Raw genomic sequence first — 18,367 nt, forward strand, 5'->3', positions numbered from 1 at the left:
AAAACCAGTGCAGTTTCATACCACAGAACGTTACGTTTACTAAACTGTAACGATTGAAATTTACTTAAAGAAGTACATTGTGAGTAAAAATTACACTTTCTGAATAGTAACGATTACAAGTAAAAGTTACTGAAAAAAGACATCGTTGCAACTAATTCGATTACTTTTACCCAGTTACATCTGAACTATATAAGGCCTATGTATGTATGTATGTATGTATGTATGTATGTATGTATGTATGATATTATTACATTTGATACACTGTGTTTTTCCATCATTTGATTTTTTTCATTTAGTTAGTGATAGCAAAGGAAGGACTTCACTTTTGTACATTTTTACACCTGGCATATGAAAATCCTTCACTTTTCTTAAGAATGGGTCTTTTCCTTTGAGTCGTAGCCGCTTCCTATCCCAGTTTATCCTCTCCTCCTCTTCAAATAATGTCATTTTGCTTTACGTCGCACCGACACAGATATGTCTTATGGCGACGATGGGATAGGAAAGGCCTAGGAATGGGAAGGAAGCGGCCGTGGCCTTAATTAAGGTACATCCCCAGCATTCGCCTGGTGTGAAAATGGGAAACCACGGAAAACCATCTTCAGGGCTGCCGACAGTGGGATTCTTCAAAGAATGGACTGAGTGCCTTCTTCATGTGACAAAAGATCGTCAGCGTTCGCCGCATGGAGACTTGACAAGACACAAACAACAAGAAGAAGAGGAGGAAAGGAGACACTGGGATAGGAAACGGCTACGACTCAAAGGAAACAGCTCCGATCTTAAGTAAAGTGCAGCATTGGCATTTGTCAGGTGCAGAAATGTGCACAAATGAAGTCCTTCCTTTGCTATCACCAACTAAATTTTTAAAAAATCAAATGATGGAAAAACACAGTGTTTTGTCAATTATATTGTATAATGTAGAAATATGGACCCCAAGAGTTCCTCACTGAAACCTTCGGAAACTTTTAAGATGAGAATTCATCGGAGAATTATGACAATTTCCTGGATTTCTCGACTATCAGTTCAAGATATACTTTGGTCATTTGTTGGTCGAGAACTCAACCAGTGCGTAAAATGAGGAATGGCCGTTTCCAAAATTACAACAGTTTTTTACAAGACAAAATAAAATAATGAAGAAGTGTAAAGAAAAGTATAACATCATGGCTAGATAATATCAAAGAATGGATTTAGTGCCTTCTTCATGTGACAAAAGATCGTCAGCGTTCGCCGCATGGGAGCTTAATAAGACGCAAACAAGAAGAAGAAGGAGAGGAGGAGGAGGAGGAGGAGAGGAAACTACGATAAATCATCGTGGGCTTCAAACTCATCATCAAAATGCATACGATAAGAAGATCATTGTGGAATACGCAGTATTGTTTCGTCAGCAATAATATAGAATGGAGTATCTCCCAGTACCAAATTGGATATTGAATGATTTGACAACGCGGGTTGTTTAGTTGTAAGCTTGCATGTCAAATTATATTTAATCACTGGTAAAATATAAAACCGAGACATTTTGGCCTGCATTAATGATAAAATTACCAGAGGTAGTTTACTGAGATGATAGTAAGAACTTTCAGTTCAAAAGACAATATATGTAGGTGGATCAAAAGGTTAGTTGCACTAACGCGCCGCAGCAACGCGCTGTGTGTCGCAAACGTGGGCACAGCGGAGAAAGGGACAGACACTGCCCACATGTCTGTTAGGCAGGTCGCTGTGGTGTCTCGTCTAGTATTGTGTGAATAGCGGCCAAATGCAATGGCGCGTCAACTGGACGTTCACTCCAAATACGAGGTGCGTGCGACAGTCCGATTCCTATGAGCCAAAAGGAAGAATTGCACGGACATTCATCGTGAAATTAGTGCTGTGTATGGGGAGCGGGCCATTTCCAGGCAAGGTATCGTAAAGTGGTGTCAGCAATTCGAAGCCGGACACACGGATATCAGGGACAACCATCCCGAAGGCAGACCTGCAACGTCCAGCACCCGTGCAAAGGTCAACAGTGTGAATGCGATCATTAGACAGAACCGGCGCATTAAGCTGAGAGGAATCGCAACGCAGCTAAACATGTCGTATAGCAGTGTTCGCCATTGTTCACGAGGACCTTGGATATCGTAAGTTGTGTCAAAGATGGGTTCCACGTCTTCTCACCGATGAGCACAAGGGACAACGTTTCCAATCCTCCCTGGCATTTTTGCAATGCTATGCCGCAGACGGCAACGGGTTTCTGCGGCGAATCGTCACAGGCGACGAAACGTGGGTCCACCCCTTCACCCCTGAAACGAAGAGAACATCAATGGAATGGGTGCACCCCTCATCACCACAACGAAAGAAGGCCAAGGTTCAACCTTCAGCCGGTAACATTATGGCGACAGTGTTCTTTGACATGAAGGGTTTGCTGCACGTGGAATTCATGCCTAAAGGAACGACGATCAACGCGGCGTCGTATTGTCAAACGTTGCACCGGTTGTGTAAAATGATTAAAGAGAAGCGCGGGGGGAAATTGAGCGCCGGTGTAATTTTGTTGCACGATAACGCAACACCTCACAAGGCCCGCCAAACGAGAGAACTGCTGCAGCGTTTCAAGTGGGAGGTCTGGCAGCATCCAAGCTACAGTCCAGACCTAGCGCCATGTGACTTTCATCTGTTCGGTAAGCTCAAAACGGAGCTCGGTGGTTGACGTTTCCAGACCGATGAGGAGGTGAAGGCCGCTGTCTCCGAGTGGTTGCAGAACGCTGGAGGAAATTTCTATGCATTCGACATCGACAAGTTGGCTGTGCATTCGCGGAAATGTTTGGAGTCTCTTGGAAACTATGTGGAAAAGTGGCGTTACAGTGTATGTCGTTATAGTCGTGTTGCTGTTGTGTAGGTAGTGTAATAAATGGCCATAACTGGGATGTGCAACTTATTTCTTGATCTGCCCTCGTATATTCTAATATATTGGAAAGATTTGGCAGGATAAAATCAGGTTTTAAGCCGCACGAGACCTTGCTGGCGTAACCATTGATTCTCGGAAATAATAGCAATTGACGCTTTGGTGCCTACGTCTACGTGAAGAACAGGAAAAATATGGGACTGTAATCATTATAATGGTTATAATTCAAGGAATTAAGTAAGCTAAAGATCTTTGCGAAAATCCCAGCGGTATAGTAGATGCCCTTATATGGTGCAGTCTCACGACATGTAAGATAGCGTACCCTCTGAATTTATTTAAATACACCACCGACATTGGCTAGTCAGTCATTCTTGGTTGGACCTGTGTTCGGCTAAATAACATCAAAGTGTATTTGAGAACTTGTATATTTTCAGCCGGGAAGTGTGAAATGACTCACACGGATTCTTGGAAGTTTTTTTTTTTTTTTTTTTTTTTTTGCTAGTTGTTTTACGTCGCACCGACACAGATAGGTCTTACAGCGACAATGGAAGAGGAAAGGGCTGGGAGTGGGAAGGAAGCGGCCGTGGCCTTAATTAAGGTACAGCCCCAGCATTTGCCTGGTGTGAAAATGGGAAACCACGGAAAACCATTTTCAGGGCTGCCGACAGTGGGGTTCGAACCTACTATCTCCCGAATACTGGATACTGGCCGCACTTAAGCGACTGCAGCTATCGAGCTCGGTTTCTTGGAAGTTAACCTTCGATACCGGTAGTTATACATTTCAAGTATAGTATCGGAACTCTAAATGAGAACTGAAGGAACTCTACGAATTGTGTAAAATTTTGAAATATCAAAGTGTTAATACTAAATTTCAAAGAGTCGACAATACTTTTTTAAGTAACAGAGTGCGTTTAGTAAGGAGCTAGCGTCGTATTAGTACAGCTCATAAACTTCTCTAGGAAGCGGCGAATGTTAATTTCGGTCTGATTGGATAGAAGACTTCACCCAGGTTTGATCTGGCACTTTGATATCTGTTCTTTCTATTAGTAGCAAGGGAAAAAGAGGCGTAATCTCAGGCCGGGTCACTGAGACGAACCATATGTCGCCGGTACCAGAAAACATTTTTATAACATAAGGTGATGATCATCTGAATGGCCTGTAGGGCAGTCTTTTATAAAATGACTAGCTGATGTACCCGTGCTTCGCTACGGGATTCTCGGAAAGACTCTCTTTGTGGTTTTCCTAACTGAAGTCAATTTAGGCCATTACAGAAACGACAGTAAGAATGTAGTAATTAAAATCAATGTTATCATATAAAGTACTCGATCAAATGAAAAACCGCACATCTTCTCACTTTTAACGAACAGTACTACGGTGGCAATCTAGCAGTCCAAAGTCCCAGTGCTGGAATGACCAGGCCGCAGACAGGCGTGAACACTCCTCTGGCATTATTCCGTTAAATATGCACACTGCTCATTCCAATCAGTGCCTCAGAGTAGGGATTGAATAGCTCGAAGTCTATGATGAACCAGTTTGTTACGTACCAGAGGAATGACATGATAACGAAGAAAGCTATTTAACTCCCCAGCTACTTCCCGCCAATATTCAGGCAGGCTTTTAAACTCGGTACTACCGGGTGAGTTTGTCGTGCGGTTAGGGGAGCGCAGCGGTGAGCTTGCATTCGGGAGGTAGTGTGTTCGAACCCAACTGTCGACAGCCGTGAAGATGATTTTCCATGGTCTCCTATTTTCACAGCAGGCAAATGCTGGGGCTGTACCGTAATTAAGGCCAGGGTCACTTCCTTCCTACTCCTAGCCATTTTCTATCCGATCGACGCCATAAAATCTACCTGTGTCGGTGCGACGTAAAGCAAATTCAATAAAAACCTCCGTATACAGCAGTGATCCCCATCTAACCTACCTGGGCGACAGCCTAAATGCAGATCAGTATTGACTGACTGAAAGAGTGGCAACAGAAGACACAAGGCACATCACAACAAACAATGGTTAATGTAATGTTATTGTTGATCAATGTTATGAGCTTTTTATATTGTAGGCTTTCACATTTAGTTTTCTTTCGACTCTGTAATATAAGGGCGTATTACAAAATGATTTATAGCTTAGACTTTAGTTCGGGGCCGATGACCTTAGATGTTAGGCCCCTTAAAACAACAAGCATCATCAGACTTTAGTTCCTTATTCCCCCACTCTACATACCGATTTTCATTAAATTATGTTTACCCATTTTCTAAAGACTCGGCGCTGATATGGACTTAGCAACAAAAATCCAAATTCACGAATATATCTTATCATAACCGGTACGGTAAAAATGTATATGACATAAATGATCGGAAATGTAATACTGTGTAACTTTAGTTATGTAGTATTTGTCGATAGGACCAGTAATAACACATATATTTGAGAATTAAATTTAGGCCTTTCCCTAAACTACCATTTCTCTCAGCGTGAATACAAATATATATGGCGTAGATTGTAGCAACTTATTCCCGGACTTTACATATCGATTTCCATTAAATTCCCTTCAACCATTTTCTCGTGATGCGTGTACAGACAGACAGACAGACAGGCAGACAGACAGACAGACAGACAGACAGACAGACATTACGGAAAATTAAAAAGTGCATTTCCTCATTACTATGGACACGACCGATAAAGAAATACCATCCTTTTAAAATTCTGAGCTATGTACAGACAAAACACTTATTTTATACATATAATCTAGCTGATATACCCGTGCTTCGCTACGGGATTCTAAGAAAGACTATCTTTGTGGTTTTCCTAACTGAAGTCATCTTAGGCCATTACAAAAATGTCAATAGGAATGTAGCGATTAAAAGCAATCATATAAAATACTCGATCAAATGTAAAACCACACAATTTCTCACCTTTAAAGAACAGTGCTGACTGGATATTGACAATATAACAGTCCAATTACCGCCCTAACAGTCCAAAGCTCCAGTGCTGGAATGCCCAGGCCGCAGACAGCCGTGAACACTCATCTGGCATTATTCCGTCAAATATCCACACTGCTCATTCCAATCAGTGCCTCAGAGTAGGGATTGAATAGCTCGAATGCTATGATGAACCAGTGTGTTACGTACCAATAGTATCAGAAAATTTATGAACCAGAGGAATGGCATGCTAAAGAAGAAAGTTATCTAACTCCCCAATATTCAGGCAGGCTTGGTACTACCGACCGAGTTGGCCGTGCGGTTAGGGGAGCGCAGCTGTGAGCTTGCATCCGGCAGGTAGTGGATTCGAACCCCACTGTCGACAGCCGTGAAGATGGTTTTGCGTGGTCTCTCACTTTCACACCAGGCAAATGCTGGGGATCTACCGTAATTAAGGCCAGGGCCGCTTTCTTCCCACTCCTAGCCCTTTCCTATCCCATCGTTGCCATAAGACCTATCTTTGCCGGTGCAATGAAAACATTTTTTTTTTAACTCGGTGTACAGAAGTAATCCCCATCCATCCCGTCTGGGCGACTGCCTAAATGCAGATCAGTATTGATTGATTGATTGATTGATTGATCGAATGGCAACAGAAGATACGAAGCACATCACAACAAGCAATGATCAATGTAATGTTATTGTTGATCAATGCTATGAGCTTTCTATATTGTAGGCTTTCACATTTAGCTTTCTTTCGACTCTGTGATATCTTACAAAATTACTTAAAGCGTAGACTGTAGTTTCTTATTCTCGGACTTTACATACCGATTTTCATAATTCTGTTTACCCATTTTCTCGTGACTCGGCGCTGATATGGACTTCGCAACAAAAATCAAAATTCATGCATATCTCTGTTATCATAACCGGTACGGTAAAAATGTATAAGACATAAATGATCGGAAATTTAATTCTATATCACTTTAGTTTTGTAGTATTTGTCCATAGGACCATTAATAACAAATATTTTAGAATGAAACTTTAAGCCTTCCCCTAAACTACCATTTCACTCAGCGTTAATAACACTGTTTATGACCTAGATTGTAGCGACTTATTCTTCGACTTTGCATACTGATTTTCATTAAGATAGGAGCACTAATAACATAAATATTTGAGAATTAAATTTTAGGCCTTCCGCTAAACTACCATTTCTCTCAGCGCAAATAAGATTACTTACAGCCTGGATTGTAGCGACTTATTTCCCGACTTTGTATACCGATTTTCATTAAGATAAGACCATTATTAACATAAATATTTAGGAATTAATATTAGGCCTTCCTCTAAGCTACCATTTCTCTTCGCGTGAATACGATTATTTATAGCCTAGATTGTAGCGACTTATTCCTGGACTTTATATACCGATTTTCATTGCATTCCCTTCAGCCGTTTTCTTGTGATGCGTGTACAGACAGACAGACAGGCAGACAGACAGGCAGAGAGACAGACAGACAGACAGACAGACAGACAGACAGACAGACAGACAGACAGACAGGCAGAGAGACAGACAGACAGAAAGAAGAAGAAGAAGAAGAAGAAGAAGAAGAAGAAGAAGAAGGTAGTCCATCCAAAGGAGTAGAGGAATCAGAAGTCCCCACGGAAGAAACAGCCCCGCAGACGGATGAGGAGACAGAAGATGGACGAGCGGAGGATTTTCCGATCTGCCTACAGGAGGCAAAGGAATTGAAGGTCATCATGCAACAAATTCTTAATGAAGTCGTGGTTGAAAGGAGGGAGCTAATGGAGGAAAGAAGCCGTCTACTTCAAGAAAAGTATCAAATGGAATTCCCCGCAGAGGAAGAAGTGCAAAGGGTGCAGTATATCTACAGGATCTTCCCCCGTCAGCCACTGGGATGCGCCATGTAGGCGCTTGGGCCCCCACTTCACTGTCTCTTGTCCAATTACGGCCAGCCCTTATTGAGTTCAGAGTTGTCATATAATCTCACTGGCGTGGATGGTGATTATTATTGCTATTATTAATAATATTATTGACAATTTGGATAGTTTCGACCATTCAGTACCTGAAGTGTGTAAATCTACTCCGTAAGTCTGGTGATTAAATTCCTGTAACAATAACGAACTTTACTAATTCGGCTACTAACACACATAAAAGAACCTACTGATAAAGAATGCAATGCCTTCGACTTTCTAAATCCAACAATTCGATCGGATTTAGTTTCGTGAATGGCCAACGGTAATTCGTCGAGTCCTCGTAATGTTCTAGCTCATCAATGCATTTGTATACCGGGTAAGTAGGAAAACGAATTAAGAATTCATTAGGTCGCGGTCACCATTCGTAGGTAAGATTATTTTCTACCAAAGTAATACGTTCGGCTTTCCTAACTACATTATTAAATAGATTTTACAATAACAACGTGAAGTTAATTCAAAACGTGCCACAGAATTACAAGAAAAGGAGTACTGAAAGTTACAAACATAATTTGTTGTTAATTTGGTGCTGCTTTCGATGATGATGACGATGATGATGATGAGTTAATGGTTTAACATCTGACCAGCTCAGACAGGATTTTTGGCCATGGTAGGTTAGAAAAGGGGTAGCATTGAGAAGGAAGAATCCGAGGCCTTAATTAAGGTTCAGTTCCTGTTTGCTTGATGTGAAAACGGAGAAACACAGAAAACCATCTTCAGGGCTGATGATTGTGGAGTTCGAACCCGCTATCTCCCGAATACAGGTCTATAGCTACACGACACGAACCGCGCAGCCAATTCACTCGCTAATGTTGTTATTATTATTATTATTATTATTACCGGCTCCATATATGAATGGTGCAAGGTTCGATTCCCGGTTGAGTTGGAGAATTTACACTTAAATGGTTATTTCTGTTAGCTCGGAGACTGGGTGTATGTGATATTTCCAATGTCCCTGCAACTCATACACCACATACACCATTATCCTCCACCACAGTAACACTCACAGGAGAATGTCACCTATCGGGGAATCACCTATCTTAAGGACATTTTGCACACGCGTTAAATGAGCCAAGAATTACACAACGGGCGAGATATTTATTTCGGGAATTATCTCGCGCGACCAACAGAAAGCGTTCCAGTTCGTATGTTTAAATTAGCGCGCTCGGCTACGCAGGACTACGCCGCGGGATGGGTTCACTCGTCAAGAGGCCGCTACTCCAAACATTACCCGCAATTCGCATCGTCCAACAGTTTGAGACCACGTTGACATACTCTTACAGTCGTTGCATAGGACGAGCTGTAGTTTGTATAATGGCAATCAACATGGGCAAAGTTATTTTTGCATTGGAAGAAAAACATAAATTATGTGATATTTTGCTTCTTAACATTCCAGAACATGATTGACGGAATGTTGATGGTTATGTTTATTTGTTGGTTTGCATCTATTTCAAATCCTGTGTTTAACTTTTCACGTACTGGTATTTACAGGTGTCATCAGAAGCTGTCTCTCAAATGATATCCATTACGTGGACAGCAAGTCTTGTCTAACTTTCTTCAAATGACACGTAATTGATTCCGATGACGAATATTTGGTAGACGGTAATAGCCAACCAGGAGACGCTAAATACGCACTTATAGAAATTGACTATAGAAGTATGCCTTTTCAATAGTGGAGAAGTGGTATGTGGGACCCGCTTTCGATTCCGTCGGTGAAACAAAAGTTCAATTGTGTCAAAAAAAATACATACATATTTATGGGAAAAGGAACAGTGGGTTTCGTCGCGAAAAATCGAGGGCAATACCACGTACACTCAGAAAAATAATTCCATTAAAATAATGAAATAAATTCACGATGTTACCATCCAGCAGTGGCCTATGCAAGTTCCTCATGAAGAAAGATGCGTGGTGTTTAAAGCATGCCACACGTGAGTAGGTAACTTCAAGAAGCACAATGGTGTTGTATCGCTGAAAATAACATCTGTAACGACGAAAAAGAAGAGTAATAAAGAAATAGGAACCATGGCAGAGGCAGGAATATTCGTAGAAATAGTTACATCAGTTATAGAGACTTATGGCTCCGAAAACGTGTGTAACAGTGATCAGAGTGGATTCAGCCTGGAGATATGCACGGGAAAGACATTGACCTGAAAGGGAGAAAAATCAGGTACTGCCTAAAAGCAATGCACCATACGCAGCCACACCACAATGCCGACAATGACCGCAAGTGGCGAACTTGTGGGGCATTTATGCAACACTTTAAGGTGTGTTTGGTAAGACGGTTAAAAATAACATGTTTTCGCATGAAAATATTCATGTTGGTTGCACGAAATACGGAGAAATGGGATTTATATAAATGAACGAATGGTTAATGGGGTATTCAAGCATAGTACACCATCCGGTAATGTTGCACTCCTTCTGGATTCTTTTTCCGGACATACATCCGCACAAAATGAAGGTAAGCTGGTGATGATTCCTCCTGGTGCCTCAGATTACTGTCAACCACTAGATATGTACAGGTTTTGAGTGTGGAAGTGCTTTGTACGAATATTATCTGATATTGTTTTGGCGCAGCGAAGTATCATCTTGAAAATTAAGTCTCTGACATACCACCAACTGCCGTTTCCTCGTTTTCGTCCCATATGGGAAATACGCCTGGTACCGAAGCAAGTACCAGTCCCAAAACCCGGGAGCCTTTGAGAATTCTGTGCAATACTGTTGTGACAGTGCCCTCACCCTCGCTATGTTGCGTGTGCTTGGTGTAGAACCTCTCTGGCCGGGCTGAGTGGCTCAAACGGTTAAGGCGCTGGCCTTCTGACCCCAACTTGGCAGGTTCGATCCTGGCTCAGTCCGGTGGTATTTGAAGGTGCTCAAATACGTCAGCCTCGTGTCAGTAGATTTACTGGCACGTAAAAGAACTCCTGCGGGACTAAATTCTGGCACCTCGGCGTCTCCGAAAACCTTAAAAGAGTAGTTAGTGGGACGTAAAACAAATAACAATAATAATAATAAATAATAGAATCTCTCTGTGCTTTTAAAATTTAAACCATGAGAATCAATGTTGCAGAAACTATAAGGAGTAACTTGCTTTCGTGTGTAACGTCCCTTGTTGTGCTGATGAACCTTTATTTTCCCGATAATAATCTTATTCTATTACATTTATTGACCCCCAATCAATGCAGGAATTAAATTATTCCTCTTAATGCCACTACATCATCTTAACGACGTGCTGCGCAATTATTAACGAAATAAAAGGAAAGATCAGTGGCGCGGTCCATCGACGAGTGAACTCAGCACTTGATTCCCCGGTACGCCACCTTCCCTTTTAAGTTTCCCATATATGGCAGATACCGCGGGAGTCTGTATTTACAATGGCTGCAATAGCAGCACGCAATTATTATTATTATTATTATTATTATTATTATTATTATTATTATTATTATTATTATTATTACCGAGTTTTCGTGGAAGTCAGAGGTGAAAGAAGGTGCGGGCTGGAATGGGTCTAAGTATAAGTCCGAAAGATGAATTTAAAATTTAAATAAAGGTTATATTTTCAACAGACAACAATATTTAACAACTTTTCACTAGGTGAAATAACAATGAAAATTCAGGTACAATAATGCTTTTACAAACGAAAACAAGAGTTTCTGGTATTAACAAGTTCTGGGCTTCGTGTCCCAAATTACAATTCCTGAGCCCTCAGCTCACAACCACAAATTACCAAAGGGCAGAAAACCCCTAATTACATGGAGCGTTTGCTCCCACCACGTAATGTCAAGCCTCCTAGAGGCACCTTTTAAAATACCAGAAAGAGCTGACCCGCTCTCAATAGTTGAAGCCTATCAGAAGGCCATAAACAAACTTTACACTTGACTGCCCTAAAGGCATACTTATAAATAAACTGGGGTAACTAGTACCCAACCTACGAGGCCTGAATAGCAAATTAAAGGTTAATTAAATGGCCCAAACACAACGATGAATGGAGGCAAGAATTTGCACTCCTACACTAAAGCTTGTTAAAACCTATGTGGCGCTAGGCCGATAATACAGGGGCTAATCCCAGTCTATGGAGGTGACTAGTCTGCAAAATAAATTTAACACTTTAAGAAGGAAGAGAAAAACGGTTACGAAACGTTGTCACCTCAAATTCCAAAAACGAAGGGGAGCTAGAGAGGTTAAAGCACTCTCTATCCCCGAATTAAAATTCAAGAAAAATGAAGTTTACCAGGAAAAGGGTTTACATGTTTTATAGTTTACATATTAAAGGTTTCGAACCTTCCCCGAGAGTTAAACTGCTGAGCTAGCGAGAAATAAAGATGTTAAAGGGCCATTACCTTGTTGCAGAGCCGCTGCTTGAAGATAGAGGCGCTTCCCGCCCCCTGCTACATATTCACACACTGAGTTAGATGTTATACGAGTGGCCCGGAGACAAGAAAATCAGCAGTTTTATACCCTCGTGGAAAATTCGAGACCTTTCAGGAATGAGTAGACACACCCACTCAATTTTTATTGGTTGACTAAGAGTTACACATGGAAATTCGAAGAAGAAAGCTATGATTGGAGGAAAATTAATTACAGAAATTACTGATTGGCTAAATTCAAAACAAGCGGAACGAAAGGATTAATATTGCCAACCCACAAACCATAGAACAAAATTTAGTAAAGACAAAACTTATGAATACAACATTTCTCCAAGAAGGTTCATTCCTTTACACTAGAGTGCGTTATCATAGTTTTTGGTAGAGACATCTGTTAGAGAATGTCCACTCTTCTTGATCAATGAAAAACAAAAGCAAATCAAAAACACACAGTGACATCTTCTGATAACCAGTAGAGTTAGTTCAGTTGTTAAAGTTCAGGATTTCTCCAGTAGAGAAGTACTTTAAGGCGGAAAATTCAAATGTGCGGCGTATAGGTGTACCTACCGGTACAATTATTATTATTATTATTATTATTATTATTATTATTATTATTATTATTATTATTATTATTATTATTATTATTATTATTATTATTTGAAAGGGTCTAAAACCGAAGTACGTTACTCGTAGGCCTATGTAGGCGTAAGTTGACTAGAGTAATTAACCCTGTACCTTTTCATTCTAGCGTAATACTTATTTAGAATTTACGGTACGTTTGACAGAACTCCAAGATTATGCCAGTACTGTTTCTAAATTTCTCTATTACCTAACGACGGTTACACTTCCTCCAGTCTCGGCTTGTCAGCCCATTAATGGGAGAGAAAACTCCCTCCTAAACAAAACAAAATTAACAACTGGGTATGTTCATAACAATAAATTTATAACTTGAAAATTTCTACCACGGTTTTCGATTTGAGGATTTGAGGACAGTATTGCGGTACCTGTTAAAGAATATGATTCTAACGTAGAAACATTTTATGCTAGTAAAGTTTGGTGAGTTTGTTCAGTGCTTGTTTCGTAAAATAATTTCACGTACATCCTGACCTGATTCTCGTTCATTACGTCAGCAGTATACAGAAAGTCGGCGATGCTTACTGTAGCAATTAGAAAAGTTACACAAAGCGGTCCGTACGTCAAAACTTAATTTTAATTTCGCGATATTTGCTGTTGGCAGCATCATCATCGCGGTAGAGCGAAAAAAATGACTATCAGTAAGATGTAATTTCATCCCACAACATTTAATTGAAAGTTAATGAGATGTTCAGAACTCATTTTCAGGAAGGGGACGCCAAATAACTCTCGTGATCAAAATTTGCAGGTAGCTGGACTTGTATAAAGATAATGTGTTAAAATCGATTACCCGTGATGTACGCGTCAATCACATTACGTAATACGGAAACAGAGTTAGCCGTTCACTTGATCTTAAATGAGTGCAATTTTATGGCACTATTTTCAACTTTCCGTCCTAAACCTAAGTTCTGTTTTCAGAGGTCTGACTGAAAGAAGACTGATGTTATTGATTCAAACAGTATTCACTCTCTCTTATTTTCTATCTCCATCCTGACCATTGTTATCTTTGTTCATCATCGCGTTCAGGGTTCGCAAATATGCTAAAGTATTATAAATTCGATCTAGCAAGCCAAAATAAGACAGGACATGTTAATTTCATAGAAATAATTGTTGCAGGTAATTTATTGTACTAATATTATTCAACAAAACCAAACTCCATGGTGCAACAGCCCCGAAGGGCCATGGCCTACCAAGTGACCACTGTTCAACCCGAAGGTCTGCAGATTACGAGGTGTCGTGTAGACGGCACGACGAATCCTCTCGCCCTCTGTTCTTGGCTTCCTACATCGGGGCTGCCATATCACTGCCAGACGGCTCCTCATTTGTAATCATGTAGGCTTAACGGATCTCGAACCACCCCTTAGATCCAGGTAAAAAACCCTGACCTGGCGGGGAATCGAACCCGGGTCCTCCAGGTAAGAGGTAGGCACACTACCCCTTTATCATGAGGCCGTCAGTATTATTTACATAAAACCAAACGAAAACATTATAATTCCAAATTTATGAATTATAAAACAAAAATTGAACTTATGAAAACCAAATTATACGTTGAAACCAAATTAATCTTTCATGAAAACTATTTTTTACATTTTTTTACAGTTTGCCTTACGTCGAACTGACACAGATAGGTCTTATGGCGACGATGGAATAGAAAAGGGCTAGGAGCGGGAAGGAGGCGGCTGTGGTCTTAATTAACGTACAGCTCCAGCATTTTCTTGGTGTGAAAATAAGAAACCACGGATAACCATCTTCACGGCTGCAAACAGTGGGATTCGAAACCACTGCCTCCCAAATGCAAGCTCACATTTGCGCGGCCTTAACCGTACGGCCAACTCGTTGGGTGTGAAAACTATGAAATTGAAAACTTGAACTTCACAGCGTCAGGGGTGCGAATAGTACTGTCACCGCAATTTAACTGTAGACCTATGTAAGTCTTCCTCATCCGGAACACTCCCTAGTCCGGGCTCCGCGTGAATCTGGACGTTGTGTGCCTGTGATAATGATATTATCATTCATGTAAAACAAAAGTTATGGTTGTTTAATACTTACCCTTTCGGACCTGAAGGAAAACTGGAGGTGTGAATTTTTATTTGTACGTCAACAACTGACTAAAATGACCTTTACCGAATATCAGAATGTAATCAATGATGAATGTAATTTGTTTAGCGAACATAAATTGTGAACTTACAACATCATGAGGTTTTGAATGTTGACATGCACAATTGAGCGGGCTAGGTTTCCCTACGGGCAATGCATGCGGGAGTGCTGGGTGCTGCCATCAAAAGGACTGTGAAAGCAGAACTCGTACCCTACATGATAAATGTAATGTATAACATTTTAATTGTTTTAAATCGTTCCACATTTGATCATGTACATGTACTGTGGTTAATTTTTTATTTTTATATTTTTTGTAAGTAGAGAATTAAATCCTGACACGCACAATTGTGTGGGTGCTGTTTTTCAGACAATAGTTCTTTGTTTTTTGTCAAATAAACTGTAAACACATGCATTTAAGAGCATTTTTAGGAAGTTTTTGACGTACAAATAAAAATCCACACCTGCAGTTTTCTTTCAGGTCTCACGGCAATGTGCTGCCGCCAAAATGACTGTAAAAGCAAAACTCGTCCTCACTGTAGAAAACGTAATGTATAGGGCCTACGTGTGTTTTAACAACGATTTTAATTGTTTTAAGTTATTCCACACTCTAAAATAGAACATTTGATCATGTACATATGTATATTCATATATACTTTTTTGTAAGTAGCGAATTAAGTCCTGACACGCACAATTGTGTGGGTGCTTTTTCAGATGTTAATTTTCTATTTTGTTAAGAAACTAAAGGTATGTGTATTTAAGGTCATTTTAGTCAGTTTTTACGTACAAAAAATTCACACCTCATGTTTTCTTTCATGTCAGAAAGGGTTATCATCAAGTATAACTTAAACGGAGCTCTATGGATAATAATACTGCGAACTTGTGATAAGTTTCACACACACAAAATCACGGACCGACAGCATGTAAATCAATCATATCAGAGCTATATTTTAATAACTATTAATAATTCCATCTATCCTATGACATGAATAAAGACTGAAAATTATGTGTCACAAGACAACTTTTATTCAGTTCAGTTTCTGTACGTTGCTCTGAATCAAACATGTCCCACAATTAGAATTGAGGCATACATAACATCACGTGAATGGTGGTCAGTAATGGACATGAAATACCAATAATAATAATAATAATAATAATAATAATAATAATAATAATAATAATAATAATAATAATAATAATAATAATAATAATAATAATTGTATTGGTTTTACTTCCCAATAACTTTCCGAACACACCGGGGTGTTAGAGGAGTTCTTTTATGTTTCGGTAATTTAACTGATACGAACCCTCCTCTACTAAGTTGACCTCCCGAGGCTGAGTGAACCCCGTTCCAGATCTCGTACCACTTTTCAAATTTCGTGGTAGAGCCGGGAATCTAACCCGGGCCTCCGGGGGTGGCAGCTAATCACGCTAACCACTACACCACAGAGGCGGACAATACGTCCTTTTAATGTAATGATATACTTTAAGTCCTAAAAAGTACGTAAATATTAATAGATAGATTAGAATAGATAAGCAATCAGTAGCTGAATGGTATTTGACGTCTGGATGTTGAGGACGACTTGAAAAGCATAAAAATTGAGAAATAAAAATTTCCTAAAATATTCAGAGTATAAAGAGCCTTTCAAGTTGCCGATTTGTTGTGGCGGTTGACAAGGGTAGGCGGTCTCGTTGAGCAATGAGTGAAGCGTGCTCTCCACCTGGATTAGTGGCTGAATAAGTGGACACAAATTAATTGGACTGTAAAACACCGCAGTTAACGATTTTCCAGCCACATTGTCGCAATTTAACTTCATGCTCTCTTGTTTCCTCTACCATAGAAGCTCTAGTATACTTCATACATAATCCATTTTCCTTTCTTTCACAATCATTCCATCCAATTTGTAAACAGATTATCCGATTTCCAAAGCTGATGTGTTTGTTATCTGGAAGTATCAATTCAAAATTAATAACGAAGGACAATAAATCCCTCAACATTTGTGCGAGAAACATTTCTCTCTGTTAGAGAATACATGCTTCTCAACCTAAAGATTCAGCCGCATTGTGGCAGTGAAATTGTCATTAAAAATGGCCCAATTACCCAAGGCACTGTCTAGTACACCGTTATCACTACAAGCTCCTATTTAATCCACACTGCAGTGATAGTGTACACTTTTCTATAATATGCCTTTCTAGGTATTTTGAAATTCATTCCCGTGAGGAATCCGATATTTACTTCCTACTCTTAAAAAAAAGAAAAGAAAATGCAATGTTTTTTTTACAAGTTGCTTTACGTCGCACCGACACAGATAGGTCTTATGGCGACGATGGGATAGGAAAGGCCTAGGAGTGGGAAGGAATCGGCCGTGGATTTAATTAAGGTACATCCCCAGCATTTGCCTGATGCACAGCTACGTGATCCGAACCGCACAGCCAGCTGCTCGATACTTGATAAAGTAAATTACTCTTCCCCTAGTTCAGGTTTCCTAAGCACCGACCCACGTCAAGAATACCATATTCAAAGAACACGATGCACACGTTATTATTATTATTATTATTATTATTATTATTATTATTATTATTATTATTATTATTAGCCAGCCCGTGGTGCCGTGGTGTAGGGGTAGCGTGTCTGCCTCTTACGCGGAGGCCCCAGGTTTGATTCCCGGCCAGGTCAGGGCTTTTTACCTGGAGCTGAGGGCTGGTCCGAGATCCACTCAGCGTGCGTGATTAGAATTGAGGATAAACACGTCCTTGTTGTATTAACGTCGAAGTCTGGTCTGATTGTTGCTGTGGTCTGATAATCAAGAAAGAACACTGCTCAGAGTATAAAAATTCACTGCCCCTACAGTGAGTAGTTGAGGAAATGAGGTGTAGGTGCGTTGAAGCGGTTTTGACGTGAGATAGCGGCCCCGGTCTAGAAAACCAAGAATAACGGCCGAGAGGATTCGCCGTGCTGACCACACGACACCTCGTAATCTGCAGGACTTCGGGCTGAGCAGCGGTCATTTGGTAGGCCAAGGCCCTTCAAGGGCTGTAGTGCCATGGGATTTTATTATTATTATTATTATTATTATTATTATTATTATTATTATTATTATTATTATTATTATTATTATTATTACAGAGGTTTAACGTTCCAGTAGCAAATACAGGTTTTCTCAAAATTGGAGTAGGACAGACGTAGAACTGGGAAGGAAACAGTTGCCCTTATGATACAGCACCAACATTTACGTGACATGAAAATAGGAAACCACGGACAACCATCTTCAGGTCTGCCGGCAGTGGGGCTTGAATAGACGCTTACAACTACTCGGCCTACACTGCGCAGTCAATTAATTCTATCGGTTATTGATCATTTCTGAAATTGTTATGAATTTGCGGTACGATAATTAAATTAAATTGAATTTCAGATTTCTATTTCGAAATTTTTAAAGTTTAGACTTATTTCTTTTGTTTACCTGTAATTCATTTTAGGTAAACACGATCCAACAGTTAACCTGACAATAAATG

This window comes from Anabrus simplex, chromosome 2 (assembly GCF_040414725.1).
Source record: "Anabrus simplex isolate iqAnaSimp1 chromosome 2, ASM4041472v1, whole genome shotgun sequence".
Classification (NCBI taxonomy): domain Eukaryota; kingdom Metazoa; phylum Arthropoda; class Insecta; order Orthoptera; family Tettigoniidae; genus Anabrus; species Anabrus simplex.